Here is a 17,583-nt window from a genome sequence, read left to right on the forward strand (position 1 = left end):
GTTCTCTATCCAAAAGGAGTTCAGAACCTGTATTTCTGATTTAAAGCTCTTCATTCACATTCACTCTCCCCACCCCCACCCCCCCTTTTTGACAAGAAGGCGCCACCTGAAGGGCATCCTTACCCAGAAAGGATAGGAAGGAAAAAGAGAGTAGCAGATGTACAGCTCTTACAAACATTCACTGTTTCTTGGCATTTATGGGCTTCGTCATTTTAACAGCTGGATATATGGTCCTTTATTTGCAGTTGATCTCTTAAAGTACTACTTGTTCAGTGACTTCTATGAACCTCAGCCTTTAGACGTCTATGCATCTTTTGAACAAAAGGTGGAAATTAATAAACTACGTCAGTCCTCCTTAGAAGTTTGCAAGCTTCCTTGCTCCAAGTTTGTTTGCATTTCAGAGCAATAGCTCCAAGGTTTTGTTGGTGGAGGACAGAACCATGGAATCATTTAGGTTGAAAAAGACCTTTGAGATCATCAAATCCGACCATTAACCCAGTACTGCCAAGCCCACTGCTAAACCATGTCCCTGAGCACCACATCTACATGGCACACCTGCACGGCAGCCTGTTGCAGTGCTTGACCACCCTTCCAGTGAATATTTTTTTTCCTAATATCCAATCTAAAACTCTCCTGGCATAACTTGAGGTCGTTTCCTCTTGGATGCTGTGGCTTTTCTGAAGGCAGTGTGAAAGGAGCAGGTTATGCTGATTTCCCTTCTGGTTTCTTGTCCCATGCAGGCTAAACTGAGAGATGCGCTGGTGATTTTCCTGCCAGCAGTAGAGCTATTAATGGAGCTTGCTCTCATTTCACCTTGCAACCCTAGTGCTTGCTGCGAGCAGAGGGCATAGGATACTAATTCGTTGCATCTGTGGCAGGAGCTGGAAACCAGTGAGACACAAACCTGAAACACTTTACAAACTTAACTTACCCTTTATATTTCTCTTTGTATCCAGGAAAAGCTAGCAGATGCTCGCTTAAGATAAACAAGTGCATTGAATTCTCCTGGGAGGGAAGAGTACATCTAGTTGTCAGGAACCCCAAGGAGCAGGACTCTAAGCAACACTGAAACAATTAGATTTAGCCTACTCTCTACTGTTTAGCGTCACATTGCAGCTGATGAGAAGGAGGTTTTAGTGAATTTGGGAATAACCCAGCAAAATTCAGGTTGATTCTTTATGCTGCAATGTCAAGCTGTGATTGGAATAGGTCATAAGGCTGGTGGCAAGTTAGTGGTACTCCAGGATCTAGTCACAGAGCTAGCTCAGATGAACTGTGAAAGAACTGGAAGACAATGGAAATCTTACTTCAGTGATTTGGAAATAATTAGGCATGTGACTTGGTATCTTTGTGACACACTGTAACATCATATCCTTACATGAGCATCCACATAAAGGTGAGGGGGCTTTTTGCTTCATGACCTGTCTCAGCCATTTATATTTGGGAGGAGAGGATAAATTAGAAATAACATGGTATTATCTTAGGCTGTGAGCCAGCAGTTTTGTTTCTAAATGCAAATTATATTATCATGTGTTCACTTTAGATACTTAGAAAAATCTCACTACCAGAGTTACGAAAAGGCCTCTTTTGCAATGAGACTCAGAAGTCGCTGTGTTCATTGTCGACTTCCCCATAAGACACGTTCCGGTAAACAAGCAAATGGAGGAGCTCACCAACCAAGAGCGTAACATCTGAAAGGTTTAGTACTTCTCAGTTGTGACCCTGAATATCACTGGGTTGTTCTTTCAAGTGCCTGACTGCGCTAACCTTGCTGTGTCAGGGAATTCTGTGTCCAATCCTGTAATGCATAAAGATGTCCTGGCAGGAGAAAGGCAGTAGAGTTTCTGTGCCGAACTCCAAGTGCAGTCTGTCATTATTTAATTAAGTATTTATAAAGTAGCTGAAAATTCAACCATTCTTGACACTTGCACCTCTCCTAGCCTTATGTGTGCATGTGGTAAACAGTCATATGCAGAGGAAGACATTACCAGACACTTCTGAAGGAGCTGAAATAATACCAATTTTCTTATTGAGGAAGGGCATTGCTTTGTGTTCCTGCTTAAAAGGCGGCCAATGTGGCCAATTCCCCTAATGCTTGCAGGCCTTCATTCAGCTGCCTGAAAAGGGAGAGTCCCAGCAGAAATCTCAGGAGCAAGCTGTAATTAATTGAAGCAAGCAGATGGCTCCAACTTCTTGTGCCTTAGCAATGTGACAGCATCTCATGGAGGAGCTGTGACAGCATAGGACGCGTGTAGGAGAGGGGGTGGATGAAGCTCTCAGCGTGCATCTGCAGCAGGCTCAAGCGGTGTCTTTATCCAGGCAAATGTTATCTCACTGCTTATTGAATTATCTGTCTTGAACGGCCTTGGATAAGGCTGTAAGGGAAGGAGAAAGAGGTGAACCAAGGAATACACTTGTACTCAAGAAAGTGTAGAATAAGATGCAAAGTTGGAATGTCAAGCCATTTAACTCATCCTAATTGACTCTGTGGGTGGTTGCTCTTATTTTGGAAGAGGAATGCCTTTTCTGAGTAAACCTCTCTTCTAACTGGATTAAGCAAATTCAATTAAAAATTTGAAAATACTATTCAAGGATGAGCACAATCATATATAGAATCAGAGTCCAAAGTAACTTCTGGCATAAATATGACCTTACAAGGGTAAGCAAGTACTTTTGTTTCTCTTATGTTTCACATAGTTTAATTTAGTATACACATTCCTAATGTTAGAAGTCAAATACTACTTTCGATTTTCATTACTCATAAATGAACTTATGTAGGAAGAGTTTCTCATTCTCTGAGAATTTTCCAGATCTTAAAATTGTCATGGGAAAAAAAATCAGAATTTTCTTTTTTTTTTCAAGCCAGCAAAATTAAGAGAGTAAGATAGAGGAAGTTTGGGTGAACTAAAAAATTTCTGGTTTTCACCTTTGGGATAAACTTAACTATTACTAACAGAAATAATTTAGACTTAGTTTTTAAATACAAAACCAGAAGATTTTTCACAACTGTGAATCAGTAAAATAGCAATACCAGGCCCTTTCTCATTACAAATTCGGTCTCTAAACCAATTTAAGAAAACTGAGCCAGAAAGTAACTTGCCAGTAAGTTCCACTCATGTGCCTAAAGTGAAGCACATAAAGCAGAGATTTGGTGAGTGTGTGTCTGTGCCTTAGGCTGACCATCTGAACCTCCAGCTTCCTTACTGTGATACATTAATATTTATTTGTGAAACACTCTGTGATTCCCCATATGAAACACCTTTCACAAGCGTAAAGTCTTAGTCTCCTTTGAGGCTAGAAATCACACCAAAATCCCTAGGTGAAGTGCCTCTCCAAGCAGCATTCTGCCTGAAGTGAATATTTAAAACACTGCACACAAAAAAACCTGTTGGGAAATATAAAATTTTATTTCTAAGCTACATGATTTAAACAGTGGAAGTAGGACATCAATTGCCGCCTTATCTGAAGGGTGTGTTTGGTATTTAAGTCAGGGCTGGCATGGTGGGTTTGAGCATAGAAATTCAAGGGTATCTTTTCTTTAGGAGACTTCTTAAGGACACATAAAGTGTGGCAGATGGGGAAACTTGCTGAATCTTGGATAAATTACTGAGACATTGCAGAGTTGCTGTAAATATTGTAGGACCTCATGACAGCCAAAGGAGATAAAAAAAGACATCTACAGAGAAGGGATGCAACGTGTTTGTAGGGTTCCAACTTTTAAGAAGGAATGAGTATCAATCTGCCTGCAGTTTTGGGTCCTTAGATCACAGTCCTCTAGGGAGAGTTGTGGTGAAATAGGTCTACCACAACACCACTCTGCATCAGTGCCTAGAGAAGGACCCTACAGTGTTTCATGTACATTATTTGCTGACGGTTCAGACTCATCCAAGCCATTTCCCAGATGTCATAAGTACCGTGTCGTGTTTGCTTCTGAGGGAAAATCAGACTCTGACCTCACTTTTGTACTTGCAGGTGACGGCAATGGTTCAGTTTTTGCTTTAGTTACATCCTCTGTTTCTTGCTTTTGTTTGTACATATCAAATGTACATATCAAATTTAGACATAAGCTTAGCGCCAGTTTCTCACTAGTATTCTGAATCCACAATTAGGGACAGATTTTTCTTTTCAAGATCTTTATGCACTGCAGTCAGCCGAATTTTCTTTAAATCCTTATATCTTATTTAACCTAATGAGTTAAAAAGATTCTATTCATTATCTTAAGTATTAATTATCTTATTATACTCTACAGCTTGACATGCCAGCTTTTTTGCCGCAATTTCTGGTTGTGAGGACAGGTTGCCATATGTAAAGACTGTCTGCAGAGCAGCTCCTGATACTGGGTGGTTTTGTACAGCTTTCGCTCAGGCCAAGTCCCAGACGTGGCAGGACCAGACCTCCTGTTCAGAGGGTGCTGGTAATTCCAGCTGAACTCTTCCATCTAAACTTCTTCTGACCTCAGCATGGACAACCGATGCAGTCAGAAATGGTTCCCTGCTAGCACTGAATTAATGCTCATCTCTTCTGACTCCAAAGAGATGGCTGGATGAATCTTATGTGTCCCTTGGTCCAAATATTTCCCAACTTTTTCTCCTGCATATTTTCTATTTTTGTACCTGCGTACACTTTTTAAGGAAAAACTTGCTTATGTACCAAAAAAATTCTATTGTTGCTTTTTCTTTGTTCCATGGTTTCTCCATTTAAATTGCCTCACATCAGTTCCTTTTTATTCACTTGTGGTTATCAATTTTGAACAATTTCCAATTACCATATTAATTTCTAAAATGTGCAGAAGTAATGTTGCTGATAGAAGTGCTATATTTATTTACTGCATTGCTTCTAGTCTACCTGAAAAAACACAAGTGTGCTGTTTACAAAGATGTATCACTTTGAGTCAACAGTGATCCAGGCTGAATTGTTACACCCCGGCATCTTCATGATTTCAGCAACCTAAAGGTCTTAGTATCAAATACCTGCAGGGGCATGTTCTTAATTTTCAGTATGTTCTTATCATCTCATCCAGGTTCTGCACTCGTGGTTATAAAGCACAGTATCTCCAGCTGTAAGAAATCATTTGAAATTGTGGAAAATTCGACCTGCGTGTAGTTTTCCTTTCAAACTTTCCTTAATTTTAAAAAGGTCAGACTAGTTGGAACAATAATTAGCAGAACAAACACTACTGTCCTCAGAGGAGACCTTGTCTGCCAAGCTACTGACTCAAGAACGGTTACAGCTGAGTTACAGCCCAGCCCTCCTTCCTGCCCTGGGAAGCAGACCTGAGGTAGGCTGGAAATTGCTGACAGACCCTGAACTTCAGCTGTGCAGGTGAGTGTCATGCTGCAATAAAGCACGCCTCAGTCAAGCATATAAAAACAGGATTTAATTCAGAATCTGATGCTTAACTCTGCATCATTGATCTTCCTTCTCTATATTAATTGCACCAAAATACATACTGTTTGCATCTGTTAATACTCCAGAGTCTGTTTGACAACTGAATGCAGCTGAAATCTCTTAACTCTTGATTTGTAGCCTGTCTTTTTTGGGGGGTTGGGCTTTTTCTTTTAGCACATGGCAGTTGATGCAGCAGAGCTGAGTGCAAAGAGCTGGCCTTTCCTCCACTGAAGTTTGCTCAAAACAGAAAAACAATTTGGAAGAGCAGGCTTTACTCAAGAGCCTGTTAAATAAAATTTCATTGGATTGACAATTATTTGTTGAGGCTGGTGTCTGTTAAAAAAAAATACCCTCAGTGAGTATCTAGGAAACACTAGCTTTTGATAAACAAGGAAATTGGAAATATTATACAGATTTTAATGACTGGGACTTCAGCTCTGTCAGAATCAGTCAAATTCATCCCTACTGTGTAATGCCTAATATTTTACAAAACAGTAAGATCTCTTGACCCTTTCTAGATGAGAAATCAGTTGAGCACTGCAGCCCTGCTGTTTTTACTGGAGGTGTGCTGATTCACACCAGCTGTCAATCTTGTCCTGTTGCAGTCCAGAAAAGGGGGGCGGGGGGGATGATAAATGGAAAAGTACGCAATGATGGGAGGGCTGAAGGTTCAAATCTGATCACAAAACCAGGCAGCAAATGCATGCATTGGCCAAAGCCAGCCTTCACGTGGGCTTCAAGGTACCTTCACCCTGACTGTTTTGTGCAAGACCACTGGGAAATTGCAGACTTGTTAGCACTGCAAATGCTGACAACGCAGTTCTGTTCTGTCCCCTTGTACCTTCTGCACTTTTCTAGGCAATGCTTGTTGAACACCTCAGGTTTTGCCAAGATTGCAAGGTTCCGGGTCTCAGCCTTCTGCATTTCTCCATTAGCTCGCTCAGCGTTGCTGCAGCTGTGCTGGAGGTGGGACTATGACCTGAGATTTGGGCTGAGAGCGATACTGTAATTCACCCCAGCCTGGCAAGCAGGGATTTTAGGAAGTGTCAGCTGGGGAAAGAGAGAAACAAATTGAAGACACAGCAGGAAAGAGGGTTTGTCTGGCACAGCCACTGTGGTAGCTGATTTCCATGGTTCCTCTGGCAAATGCAAAACCCTATGGACAATTAGGAAGCACAAGAGTGCTGTGTTCCCATAAAAAAGTGGGTTTCCGTAAAAAATAATCTGGCAGTTCTGCACAGCACAGAAGGTTTTCTCAGCTGTAAAATTCCTTTGTTTCCCTTACAGTGGGTTCCCTTCCAGCTGAATTCAATGGGCAAACCAAGGGCTCTCCCTGTCTTTGGGGGTTCCTGTGCTTCACCTGATGCTAAATCATAAGGTTGGTTTTTAGACTGAAACGCTGCAGCCTTCAGAAGTGCTCTCTGATGGCTGCTGGGGGAGGCAGAGCACCCAGCTGGAGGGACCCGTGGTGCAGTGCAGGTCATTTCTTCAGCAGTGCCTGCTCTGTTAAATGTAGCTGGAGCGCTCCCGTTTGAGACCACAGCTTGAGCAGAAATCCCATTTGTGCACTGTAGGACCGTGCAATGGGTAAGAAAATCTAGTTATGCTAAAACTTCTCTTGCTATCTGTCTTTTGACCTTTTGCAGTATCTGCTAGCTCATTTGTCTTGCAGCACTAACGGAAATATGAGTAAGGAAGCAAAAGAGAAGCTGAATGTTCACAAAATTGAACACGGATTCAGATGAGACTAGCAAACCTGTTTTTTTCTTGCAAAGATGTCCCTTATCACTCTTTTACTCACCAAGGTAGGTCAAAACATTTCAAACTGGGAAAAATTTTGTATTGTCTGTTGAACCCAATCAAGCCACGATTTAATTAACTGGATTGAGAGAGAGAGATGCCAGTGAGTTATCTGTGCACCTGGCAGTGTGTGCAGAATACTAATAGCCTGGGTAATGTTCTCCAAATTCTTGATCGGCAGCAGCTGGAGCAAATTTTTGACTTTGATGAGTAGGGAAAAAGAAGAAATCTATTTCAGCGCAGTGACAGTAGTATATTTACATTACAAACACGGCAATTGCTAAGCATTACTGGAATTCTGCTGCCACAATAAAGGCAGTGGCATTCATTTAGTTTCATTTCCAATTATAAGAGATCCTGCTGGTTTTTCTCCATAATAAAAACTTTGCAAACCGAGCTTCATTACACAACTACATGGGCTGCTACCCATCTTGTCTGACTACGGATGTCATCGTCTGTCATCCCAAGCATTTTGAACTCGTTCAGGTTTGGAGAGAGGAAAAGCAGTCTTTGGTCCTGTGATTACTGTGAAACGTCTTTTATTTCATAGCTGAGCATGGAAACGGGCAGCCTGGTGCTGGGAAGGGTGTCTGTCCCTGGTAAATGGAGGACATCCCTCATCCCTTTGTTCACCATGGGAGCTGAATCTTTGGCAAGCAGCTCCTCTTACTAGAGTAAACGGTGACATTTGTTAAGTGCTTCCAAACTGGCGCTTTGTGAATTTTCAATACACCTATCTGGCATCTGATCCAATTGTCACTGCAGCAAAGTCAGTGGGAGTCTTTCCACTAACTTCAGAGCCACAAAGAAAGTCTCCTGCTGTATGGTTTGTACAAGCAGGAGGCAGGGGAGGGAGGGAGGGAGGATAATTTACTGGTAGTTGGGGAATTTCTTACAGCGACAGCATTGCAGGGAAGGCGAGTGAGGTCAGAGGTTGTAGGACATTAGTGGCCTAGGACAGCAATTCGGTCTGGTCGGTACATCGCCTGCAGCTCCCATTTCAAGGCAGGTGACCCGGTAATAAACATTATTCAAGGAAATTTGATGGGAACAGATAGTTAAAAAAATGAGGCATGTTGGAACAAATCCTGCTGCCAGCCCAAAAGTGATGTTACTGAAAGAACAGGGTGGAGTGAATATTTCTTTTAAAGTTCTGCCTCAGAAAGGTTACTGAGGCTTTCCCTTTCCTTCCACACACAAGGAGCAGTCCCCCCAAACCCTGCCTGAGACCCCAGCCCTTTGACTTGCCTGTAGAGGCTTTGGGAAGCAAGGGAAACTGAGGCACTGCAGTAGGCACAGTGCCTAAAGTCTCCTGTATGGGGCCTGTCTAGTGGCTCCTCAGCTCCCAGCAGGAGCAAAACATGTCAGCTGTGACACGGAGCTTCTCATGGCTGTGAGCGGAGCAATGCATGGGTTGGATCCGATTCATTAATGAACTTGTGTATGTGGTAGCTCTATTGCTTCTTCAGGCTTTTGCTACTATACAATGAAGTACATGATTAAAACCAGCAGAAGTCAGCTCAGGATCAATCTGGTGTGAGTAGGTCCTTTTAAATACAAGGTACTTTAGTGGCATTTTCAGTTGGAGTTGCCACTTGCTGAACATTTGGAGGGTATTGGTTAGGTTACAGTTCTCAGGAAACATTAATTCTCTTCAGACCTAGTGCAAGCAAATTTTATTGTGCATGCAGCTGTTCAAGATTAAGTAATTATGTGATGAACCTTTGGAGGTGATGAATTTTAGATGAAGCATGTACACATTTTTATTATGCGTACTTTTTTCTTCATCTATTTTCTCTTCATTTGGTCACTCGTTTATGTGGAAGCAATGAGCAAAATCAGCATATTTCACTCTTTAGAAAGAAAATTTCCATTTACATAGCCTTAATGCCTTCAGCCCACACATCCTTCAGTGAATTTTCAAAAACCCACTGATGTATTACACTCCACATAGCAACTTCAATAAACAGGTCATCTGAAAAAGACCAAGGTTAGACCCTCAGCTGGGCTCAGCAGTCTTTTCTCTCTTGGGCTCTTTTTGAGCTCACCTAGAACCGTTTCACCTTGGGCTGAGCAGGGGTGGCTTGTAGGGGATCAAGACCCAGGTCTCATCAGGAGATGTTTTACATGCTGCTTTGTTGTTTGGAAAAGGTTACAAATCATAAGTTTCTTCTCTTTACTTTGTTCTTTGCAGGCAGCTAAAAGATCACTCTGCTAAAACGGGTTTCTGAAAAGCACCAAAAAAAGACGAAAGAGAGAAAAGCAATTCTGAAACAGTGAGTAAAAGGGTATTTTCAAGAAAGGCAAGATGATCAGTTTTTAAGCCTTTTAAATACTTTGAGTCCCTATTACCTAAAGTGTATGTATGTAACGGTCCAACCTTAGCAAAGCCAGCAGCAGCTTTGGGTTTCAGGCCAGATCCATTCTCAAAGCAGAACACCATGATTTTGGCTCCAGATCACGAATAACTTTTCCTGCCACCTTGACACTCTCCTGCCCCGCTGCTTAGACCAGAGACTTTGCCCTGGGGCAATACGTTCTGGAACTGTTCCAGCAAAGGCTGAAGATGTTATTCTCTGGCCATTATACCAGATCCATGCATTTACAGGACCACCTAGCAACACAGATTGGAACCAAATCAGGCATGGATATGCAATTGCATTAACCAAAATATATGAGGAGCATATGTTTATTTTCTGGTAGCTGAAGATGGTATGGGATCTCGGAAAATGTTCAAGTGCTTCAGACAGATGGTACGTGATCCAGCATAAAGCCTGCCAGTGAAAAGTTAACCTGTCAACGTTTTCTTTTTTTTTTTAACAAATCTGAATCAGCAGAGCAAATTTATACTGGATCGGTGCTTTGTGTCTCACAGCTGCAGCAGATTTATCTAAGATGGATTTATTATATTATTGGACCATGATGAAAGTGTGCAGAAGATGTGAATACAGCTGAAGGAACTGTATTTCTGTCAGGAAAACAGACCCCGTAAGATACCTCACCCTGAAGCTGTTTGTCTCTGGCTACATTGCTTTTAAGCCTACGCCTGAGAGCCTTTTTCCTTGATTGCCTTTCCTTCATGCTGAGCTTCCACAGCACAGTGCCGTGGTGCAGTACACAGAAATATTAGCACTCTCAAAGAGGTTATACAGCAAGAAAGAACAGTATATTGATGTAGATAGAGGTATTTATAAACAAACACAGGTACAAAGCTGTATGAAAGATCTCTGCTGCTTCCTTTCACAATAGCCCACGTGATGCCAGCACACCCAGCTGTTCCTGGCTGTCCTTCAAGGGGATATTCTCTTTCCTGCTGTCCCTTGAAGGTACAAGAATGGGCTGAGGTATTCAGTTGTGCTCGTAAAACCCTTCTCATCCTCCCAGTGCCCTGTCCGAGCCTGCACATGCTGCAACACCCCAGAGGTGCTACCAGGAGGAAAGCAGCTCAGTAATTTGCTGTTTTGCACAGGCATGTTGGAGAAGCTGGGGTACAGAAAGGCGTTTGTTGGGCTGCTCTGGATCAGGGTGGGTGCTGCTGCGTGGGGGGCTGCCTCCTGCTGCGGGCGCCTTGGGGCAGAGCCCTGCACCCTCACGGGCCATGACCTCTTTGAAGTTCATTTGATCAGGTCTGGTTTGTTTGTCTACATTTATTTAAGAGGAGAGGACTACTGAGTTTGCTACTTGTCCGATTTGTTTTCTGTGTGTATACAAAAGCCCCAGATCTTGATTATAGGTGGAATCTTCCCACAAGTTTCTGTTTGGTGAGTAGCACTTTGACCAATAAGCAAAGTCTCCATTGTCTTTACTTTCTCTCTCAAACAACTAAAGCAAGTTTCATAAGCCTAAATCAGGTATATATTGAGGAAGAGCTTGTATTTTAGTGAGACCTCTCCAAGCCTACTAGGATCTGCGTGATCGATCAGTGTTAAGACCTCAGCTGACTTTCTATCAAACTCAGTCTGGAGTAGGAGCACAGTTACATTCATTCAAGACTCCTACTGTATCTCTTTGATTTAATACAGCAGTAGGTATGATCGACCAGTATCATGGAGCACTTTTTTGGATGCAGTTAATGTTGTTCTGTAGACAACAGGACAAATGGGATGAAGCTCCATATATAGGTTTGTTTTCCCCTCTACAGGATGATAATGAGATTTAGGAATAAATGTACGCAGTTGAGGCATTCAGACACTGTTAAATACCCTCTTTATGCCAGAGGAAAAGAGATTGGTTTTGGAAAAGGCTAAAGAGGAGAATGAAAGTCAAAATGCTGGGGAAGATCCTGCTAGATTTATGTCAAAAGCACAACCAGGTTGGGATCCAAATTTGCCTCTCAGAAGAGCAATGATAAAACAATATCAACAACTTATTTTGTATGGGATAAAATATGGAGTTCCAAAGCAAAGAAATGTCTCTAAGTTATACAGTTTAAAACAAGGCAAACAAAAATCCTTCTCCATTTCCTGAAAAATTGTGTGAAACTGCACAAGAATATGCTGATTTAGACCCAAAAGCAGAAGACAATAAAACTATGTTTAATATGTTATTTATCATACAGTCAGCCCCAGATATTCAGAAAAAACTACAGGAAGTGGATGGAGCAGGAGGAATGTCTATTCTCAATTAATAGAAATTGTCTATAAAGTTTACAACAATAGAGATGATGAGGAAAAAGAGGAAAGACAAAGGGTGAAACAAAAAGGCTCAAGCTGCTTTACTTGCTGCTGCTTTTATGGAAACATGTATCAAGGACAAGGTAGAGGAAAAAGTGCCCGGGGAGGAGGAGGAGGCCTGTGTGCTTCTAACCGTCAAGTAGTAAATTCTGATCCCGTAGGTCCAAATCAGTGTACTTATTGCAGGGAAAAAGGACATTGGAAATATGAGTGTCCGAAATTAGAGCAGAGGACCGTTCAAACACCTCAGAGGCAGGTGCCTGAGGCAGATTCGTTGATGATGGGAACTTACGATTCGGAGTAAAGGGGACTGGAGGATCGAACAGATACCTCCCCAGCAGATCCCCTGGTTCCAGCTCAGCTGGAGAATGAGGCTATAAATGTTCAGTAGATACAGGAGCAACATACTCAGCAGTAACAAGTTGTAAAGGACCATTAAGTAAATTCCATATGTCAGTGATTTGGGCCACAAGAAAGTCAGCAGTAAAACCTTTCTTACTTCCTATGAAATGTAAAATTGGAAATAGAATTTTAACACATAAATTTTTATATATGCCAGAATGTCCCATGACACTGCTAGGTCAAGACTTATTAAGTAAATTGGGAGCTCAAATAACCTTTGTCAAAAATTAGATTCAAATTCACATTCCACAAGATAATGTTGGAAAGCACAGTTATATTTACTACAGGGTGCTGACAGTGAGATGAACAAAGAAATACTGCCTCTAGAATTTCCTTGGGTGGTTCCCATGGTATGGGCCACCCAACAACCTGGAACTGCTAAGGGTGTAACTCTAGCTAAGGTAGAGCTGAAGCCTAATTCAAAACCAGTAAGGAAAAACCAGTGTCCTATAAAACTTGAAGTGAGAATTGTTCTTGAACCATTGATAAATAATTTCTTATGATATGAATAGTTACACAAATGTAGTTCCAAATATAATATCCCAGTCCTTCCAGTGAATAAGCCTCATTTGCAGGAATATAGGTTGATTCAAGATTTATGGAGCGATCAACCACGTAGGTTGTGGATGTACACCCGGTGGTTCCTAATCCATATACGTTGTTGCTAATGTCTCTGAAAAGGATTTTATTTTACAGTTTTGGATCTGAAAGGTGCTTGCTTCCATATCCCATTGGAAACTAAGACCCAAGAGCTGTTTGCCTTTGAGTGGGAAAGTCCAGCTACTAGAAGGAAGGTGCAGGTGTGCTGGACCGTGTTGCCTCAAGGATTCAAGAATAGTCCAACACTAATTGGTAATGCCTTAGCCAAAGGATTAGAAGTACTGGCAAGGTAAGAATCCCTCAATTATTTTGTTACAAACATTGCCTGAGGAAATTGAAGGACAGATGAAACAGTCAAACAAGTATCACTTAAGATTATTATTAGGCGCTGCCTTAGCCCAAGTATTCAGCAAAGGAAGCTAAATTGGCCAAACTATTGGAGTGCAAGAAGAATAAAGCTGGTTGGTTCTGGTAGTAGAAGTGCTGATTATGAGAGAATAATTACGATGATTACATGGAGACACTCATATGGGAGCAGATGCATTGGTTCTGAACATCAAAAGATATGCCATAGGACCAAGAAGGCAATAGGTTGCTGAAGAACTTGTCAAACAATGTTCAATTTGTCTTAAAAATAATAAAAAAAATTGGGAAAAGACCCCCATCTGGAGAGGTTGTTTTCCTGGGGAATGCTGGCAAAGAGATTTTTCTGAATTACCCAAGACTTATGGGTATAGGTATCTTTTTGTAATGGTAGATACCTTTTCAGGTTGGCCTGAAGCTTTCCCTTGTTGCAGCAGCAAATCTAAGGAGGTAGTAAGAATACTGCTGAAAGTAATTCCTAGATTTGGAGTTCTGGAGGGAATATCGTCAGATAGAGGCCCTCATTTTGTAGCTGAAATAGTTCCTTGGGTCTCTGCCTTTCTTGAAATAAATGGGAACTCCATATTCCATGGAGACCACAGTCTAGTGGAAAAGTAGAAAGAATGAATCAGATGTTAAAAAGACAACTTGCTAAATTACGTCAAGAAACCCAAGAAAAATGGGTAGACCTACCCCCATAGCTTTAATCCTGTGCTGTAGTGAATGTATCTATACAGCAATGTGGCTCGTATTCTTTGACTTTGCACACTGGGTAACAAATACACTTTTGCGGTGACAGTCCCTCTTTTCATATGCAGGAAAAACATATGAATAGGTGGAGGTTTTTTATTTGCAGCCCTTGTGAAAGAGGGGGGGTGGGGGTGCGGAAAGGAAAGAATGTTGGTTTTGTGAACAAGGGTCATAGGGTCATAAAAACTAAAACTGGAAAGGCTAGCAGAAATCAGGACAGAACTATTTCGTTTTAGCTTTTGGCATCTTATTAAAAAAACAAGTTTTGATGAAAAATTGTTCTGCATGAGAAAACAAAATATCGCAGTGAATGTTTTGACTCCTTTTCATGGCTTTTTTAATGAACTTAAATAAAGTCCAGAAAGTTGTACAAAATAGTACCATGATGTCCCCATGCCACTCTTTCTCCTTCTGCTTGCTCCAAAAGCACACTATGAAAAAAATCCTCTGGCTTTCCTCTGAGGTTTCCAGTTTAGGACCAAAGTACACGCTTCAGCTTTGTCTCTGTTGCCCAGACTGGCATGAGCTGCTGCTATGTAGTCCTGACACGCCGAATTTGTCCTCACTGACACATCGGGGCGTGAGGCTGCGCTGGCTGGCAGCATGCGTGGTATTTACAGAGATGCTGCCTTGCAGAGCCATGTTCCGGTGTGCTTGTGCTCATCACCTGTGTGTGCAGCTGTAGTAGGGTAAGGCCACGACTGCAGGGACTTCGGTGGCAGAGCTTTTAAGGGAGACCAGTCAAAGCTTTTGTTTTATAAGATCCAAACCTTCTAATTTCTTACTAACAAAGCCTCTGCTTTTATCTATGAGGTGAGCGTGAAAGAAAACTTTAGAACAATGACTCCTATGGCATCTGCCAATATTTTCATTTTAGCTTAATGGGGGATTTAAATTATTATTGAGTCCTATTTTAAGAGAGGAAAGAAAGCAAATGCATAGAAATTTGATTATATTGAGCCTCTAACTGCATAAACACAGTACTAGCCTCAGTGGACTAATTCCATTAAGACTTGAACTATCTGTCTTGAAGTTGCTCGTGAATACAAACTGCCAGAACTGCTGCCATTGCTGGGTTTGCACAACAACTTGTACATTTTTGTGTCAGACAATAAAGCCAGATTTATTTAGAGAGATATTAAAATAAACAGGTTTAATAATATATTTAAAAACTTCATTGTTACTCGTATGTTGTTTCTCTTTGCTTGAATAATATTCTTTATTATAGCTGTATATTACCTTCAAAATGCCTCTTGCTCTGAACCTTGCAAGCGCTGAATCTGTAAATATGTGATCTGTAGCACAGGGAGGTGGAGAATTTTAATTCGCACAGCAGAAAGGTCCGTTTCAGTATTTTACCTATCCAAACTGTGCTCTAGATTGCCGTTTTTTTAATTCTACCTATCTTTTAGGTAACTCTTTTCTATCTAACATATTGCTGCTGAGGTTTGGGAGCCATTAGGGAAGATCTGCCCAATTAGCATGTTAATTAGGACCTACCCAATTCAGGGATAGGGAGGTGATTGTTTTATTAGCATTCTGTGAGATGAAAGAAAGATTAATGACTGTGCCTGCACCTCTTGAGGGGTATAAAAGTAACACTTGTTATGTGAGATATCTGCGTGTGAGAGGAGGTATTTGAAATGGCTGGGCTTACTGAGGGAGTTGCCTGCTGCCTAGCTACGCCTGAAGCAGAGAAAAGTATAATTGAGTTTCTTTCTTAGTGAGGGGGAAATGATAATACAAAGCAAACATAACAGAGCTGTTACAAGTAAGTGAAGTCCCATTAACAGATTGGTATCAACTAAAGCTTTGGTCCCTTCAGCTGGGCAAGCTTAGCAGTGGGCTGGCAGGACAAGATTCACGGCTGTTACATGCACTCGTATATATATGTAGCTACGTAGATGCCGCACTGCTGTGAATGGATAAGGTTGGTTTGTAACCAGCGAAGTTGTGCCTCTCTTCCAGATGCTGTGCTTTCCCATGGCCACATACTCCCGTATAGCCACGGAGTCTGACCCATGGATATGTTGAACAGATTATGCCCAGGGTGTAAAAATTCAAAGGGCCTAAAATAAAGCCTTGGGGGAGGGGGCAGCCTGCAAAAAAAAAAACAAATGAGGTCATGTACACAGATGTGAAAAAGTGATGGTCTTTTCAGTCCTGCTCTGAAGCACTGTGTGCTGCTCTTCCAACCTCGCCATGGAAGTTCCTGGTCCCAGGATCCAGCCCATCAGCGAGGAGGGTGGGAGACTGAAAGCTGCAATGGGTATGAAGTATTCCAAGGCCTAAAGAAGGGCAGGAAGAAACAGCTCTGACTAAATCTTTGTAATGTCCTGAAATCTCTCTGTGAACCTGATTTTGTGTATGATGTATGGTTGCCTAAACAACCATCATACCATTTCTGGGACTTGAGCTGTAAAGATGTTCTTTGTTCTGTAGTTATAGCTTAAACTTGGATTTTAAGTAAAGCTGTATGTGATAGTGTGTGATAATACCAATGAATCCAGAGGGAGGATTACTTCCCAGAAGCTCCTCTGGGCTCTTTCAGTCTGAACTGGTGGTCAGGATAAATTCATATTGTTTTGTCTAGACATGTACCACTACTTGTTTTCAGTTATTCTTAAATCAGAAAAGTTTGTTTATTTAAAAAAAATAGTCAGGTCTTCTCTCACTGGATCCTCCAGATATTAAGCTTAATAACTACTGTGGGAAGCTGATACCATGAAGCTGGGCACCAGGAACCTCGGAGGATATGTTCTGGTTTGAATGACAACGGGTACCGTACAGATTTGCTCCTCTTCTCTGCATACGGCGGGGAAACCGATGCATTCCAAGATTCTCTGGCAAACACAACTCATGTCTGTCATTTTGTTGCAAAACTCCAGCACCAATTTATTCTAGGGCCCTCAAATATTCCAGTACCCAAGGGAAACACCAAAATGTGGGTTTCTTTGCTTCTTCTGAGTTTTGCATAGACAACAGCTATTTTAATGCAGTTCGTTCTTCTTTTTGTTCTTCATTCCTTCTGTTGACTTCTTGAGTAAACAGTACCAGCTTCTCAAAATTTAGAGGGTTGTCAATGTGGTCTTGTCCACAGATGCACAGAAAATTGTTGTCTTTGCTTTGGGATTTGAGCAGATATTTCTTGTAGAGCAAAGGCTACCTTCTTCCCAAGAGCATCCTCAGCAGCATGGAGGAGACAAAAAAAGATCCCCATGGACATGGAGGAGACCAAGAAAGATCCCCATGGACATGGTTAGTTTACCGTAGGTTGATCTTGTTACAAATGCAGGCCATTCTTTAAACTTTTCTTCTACTGTTTTGTCTGGTGCTCACACGCACATTTCCATGCATGTGTTATGCCAGTCATAAAAATTTCTGTTATAAATTGATGCAGTTCCAGGTAGATTTGCAAAAAATTATTCTGTTCTATTTCTCTATGTTTCTGTTGTCCCTGGATGTCTCCACCATTCAATGACCATAATGTACCATTGGATGCAGTAAATTCCTGATGAGTTCCCATTGCCCAAGCACAGACCTTATGCTTTCAACACTTCGCTTTAATGATAGGATTTTTTTGATGGGGTAAAGCTGGGGTGAATTG

General features: G+C 41.6%; 1 long non-coding RNA gene across 1 annotated transcript in view; it reads left to right on the forward strand.

Annotated features, from left to right (window-relative positions):
* Window positions 1-4,963: 4,963 nt before the first annotated feature.
* The window catches only part of LOC130150768 (uncharacterized), a 39,037-nt gene continuing 26,417 nt past the window's right edge, over window positions 4,964-17,583 (forward strand). Inside the window, exons 1-3 of the long non-coding RNA XR_008822380.1 lie at window positions 4,964-5,322; window positions 6,676-6,975; window positions 7,061-13,152. This is a non-coding gene — a long non-coding RNA (uncharacterized LOC130150768). The remainder of the gene's footprint in view (window positions 5,323-6,675; window positions 6,976-7,060; window positions 13,153-17,583) is intronic.

Source organism: Falco biarmicus, chromosome 1, assembly GCF_023638135.1.
Source record: "Falco biarmicus isolate bFalBia1 chromosome 1, bFalBia1.pri, whole genome shotgun sequence".
Lineage (NCBI taxonomy): Eukaryota > Metazoa > Chordata > Aves > Falconiformes > Falconidae > Falco > Falco biarmicus.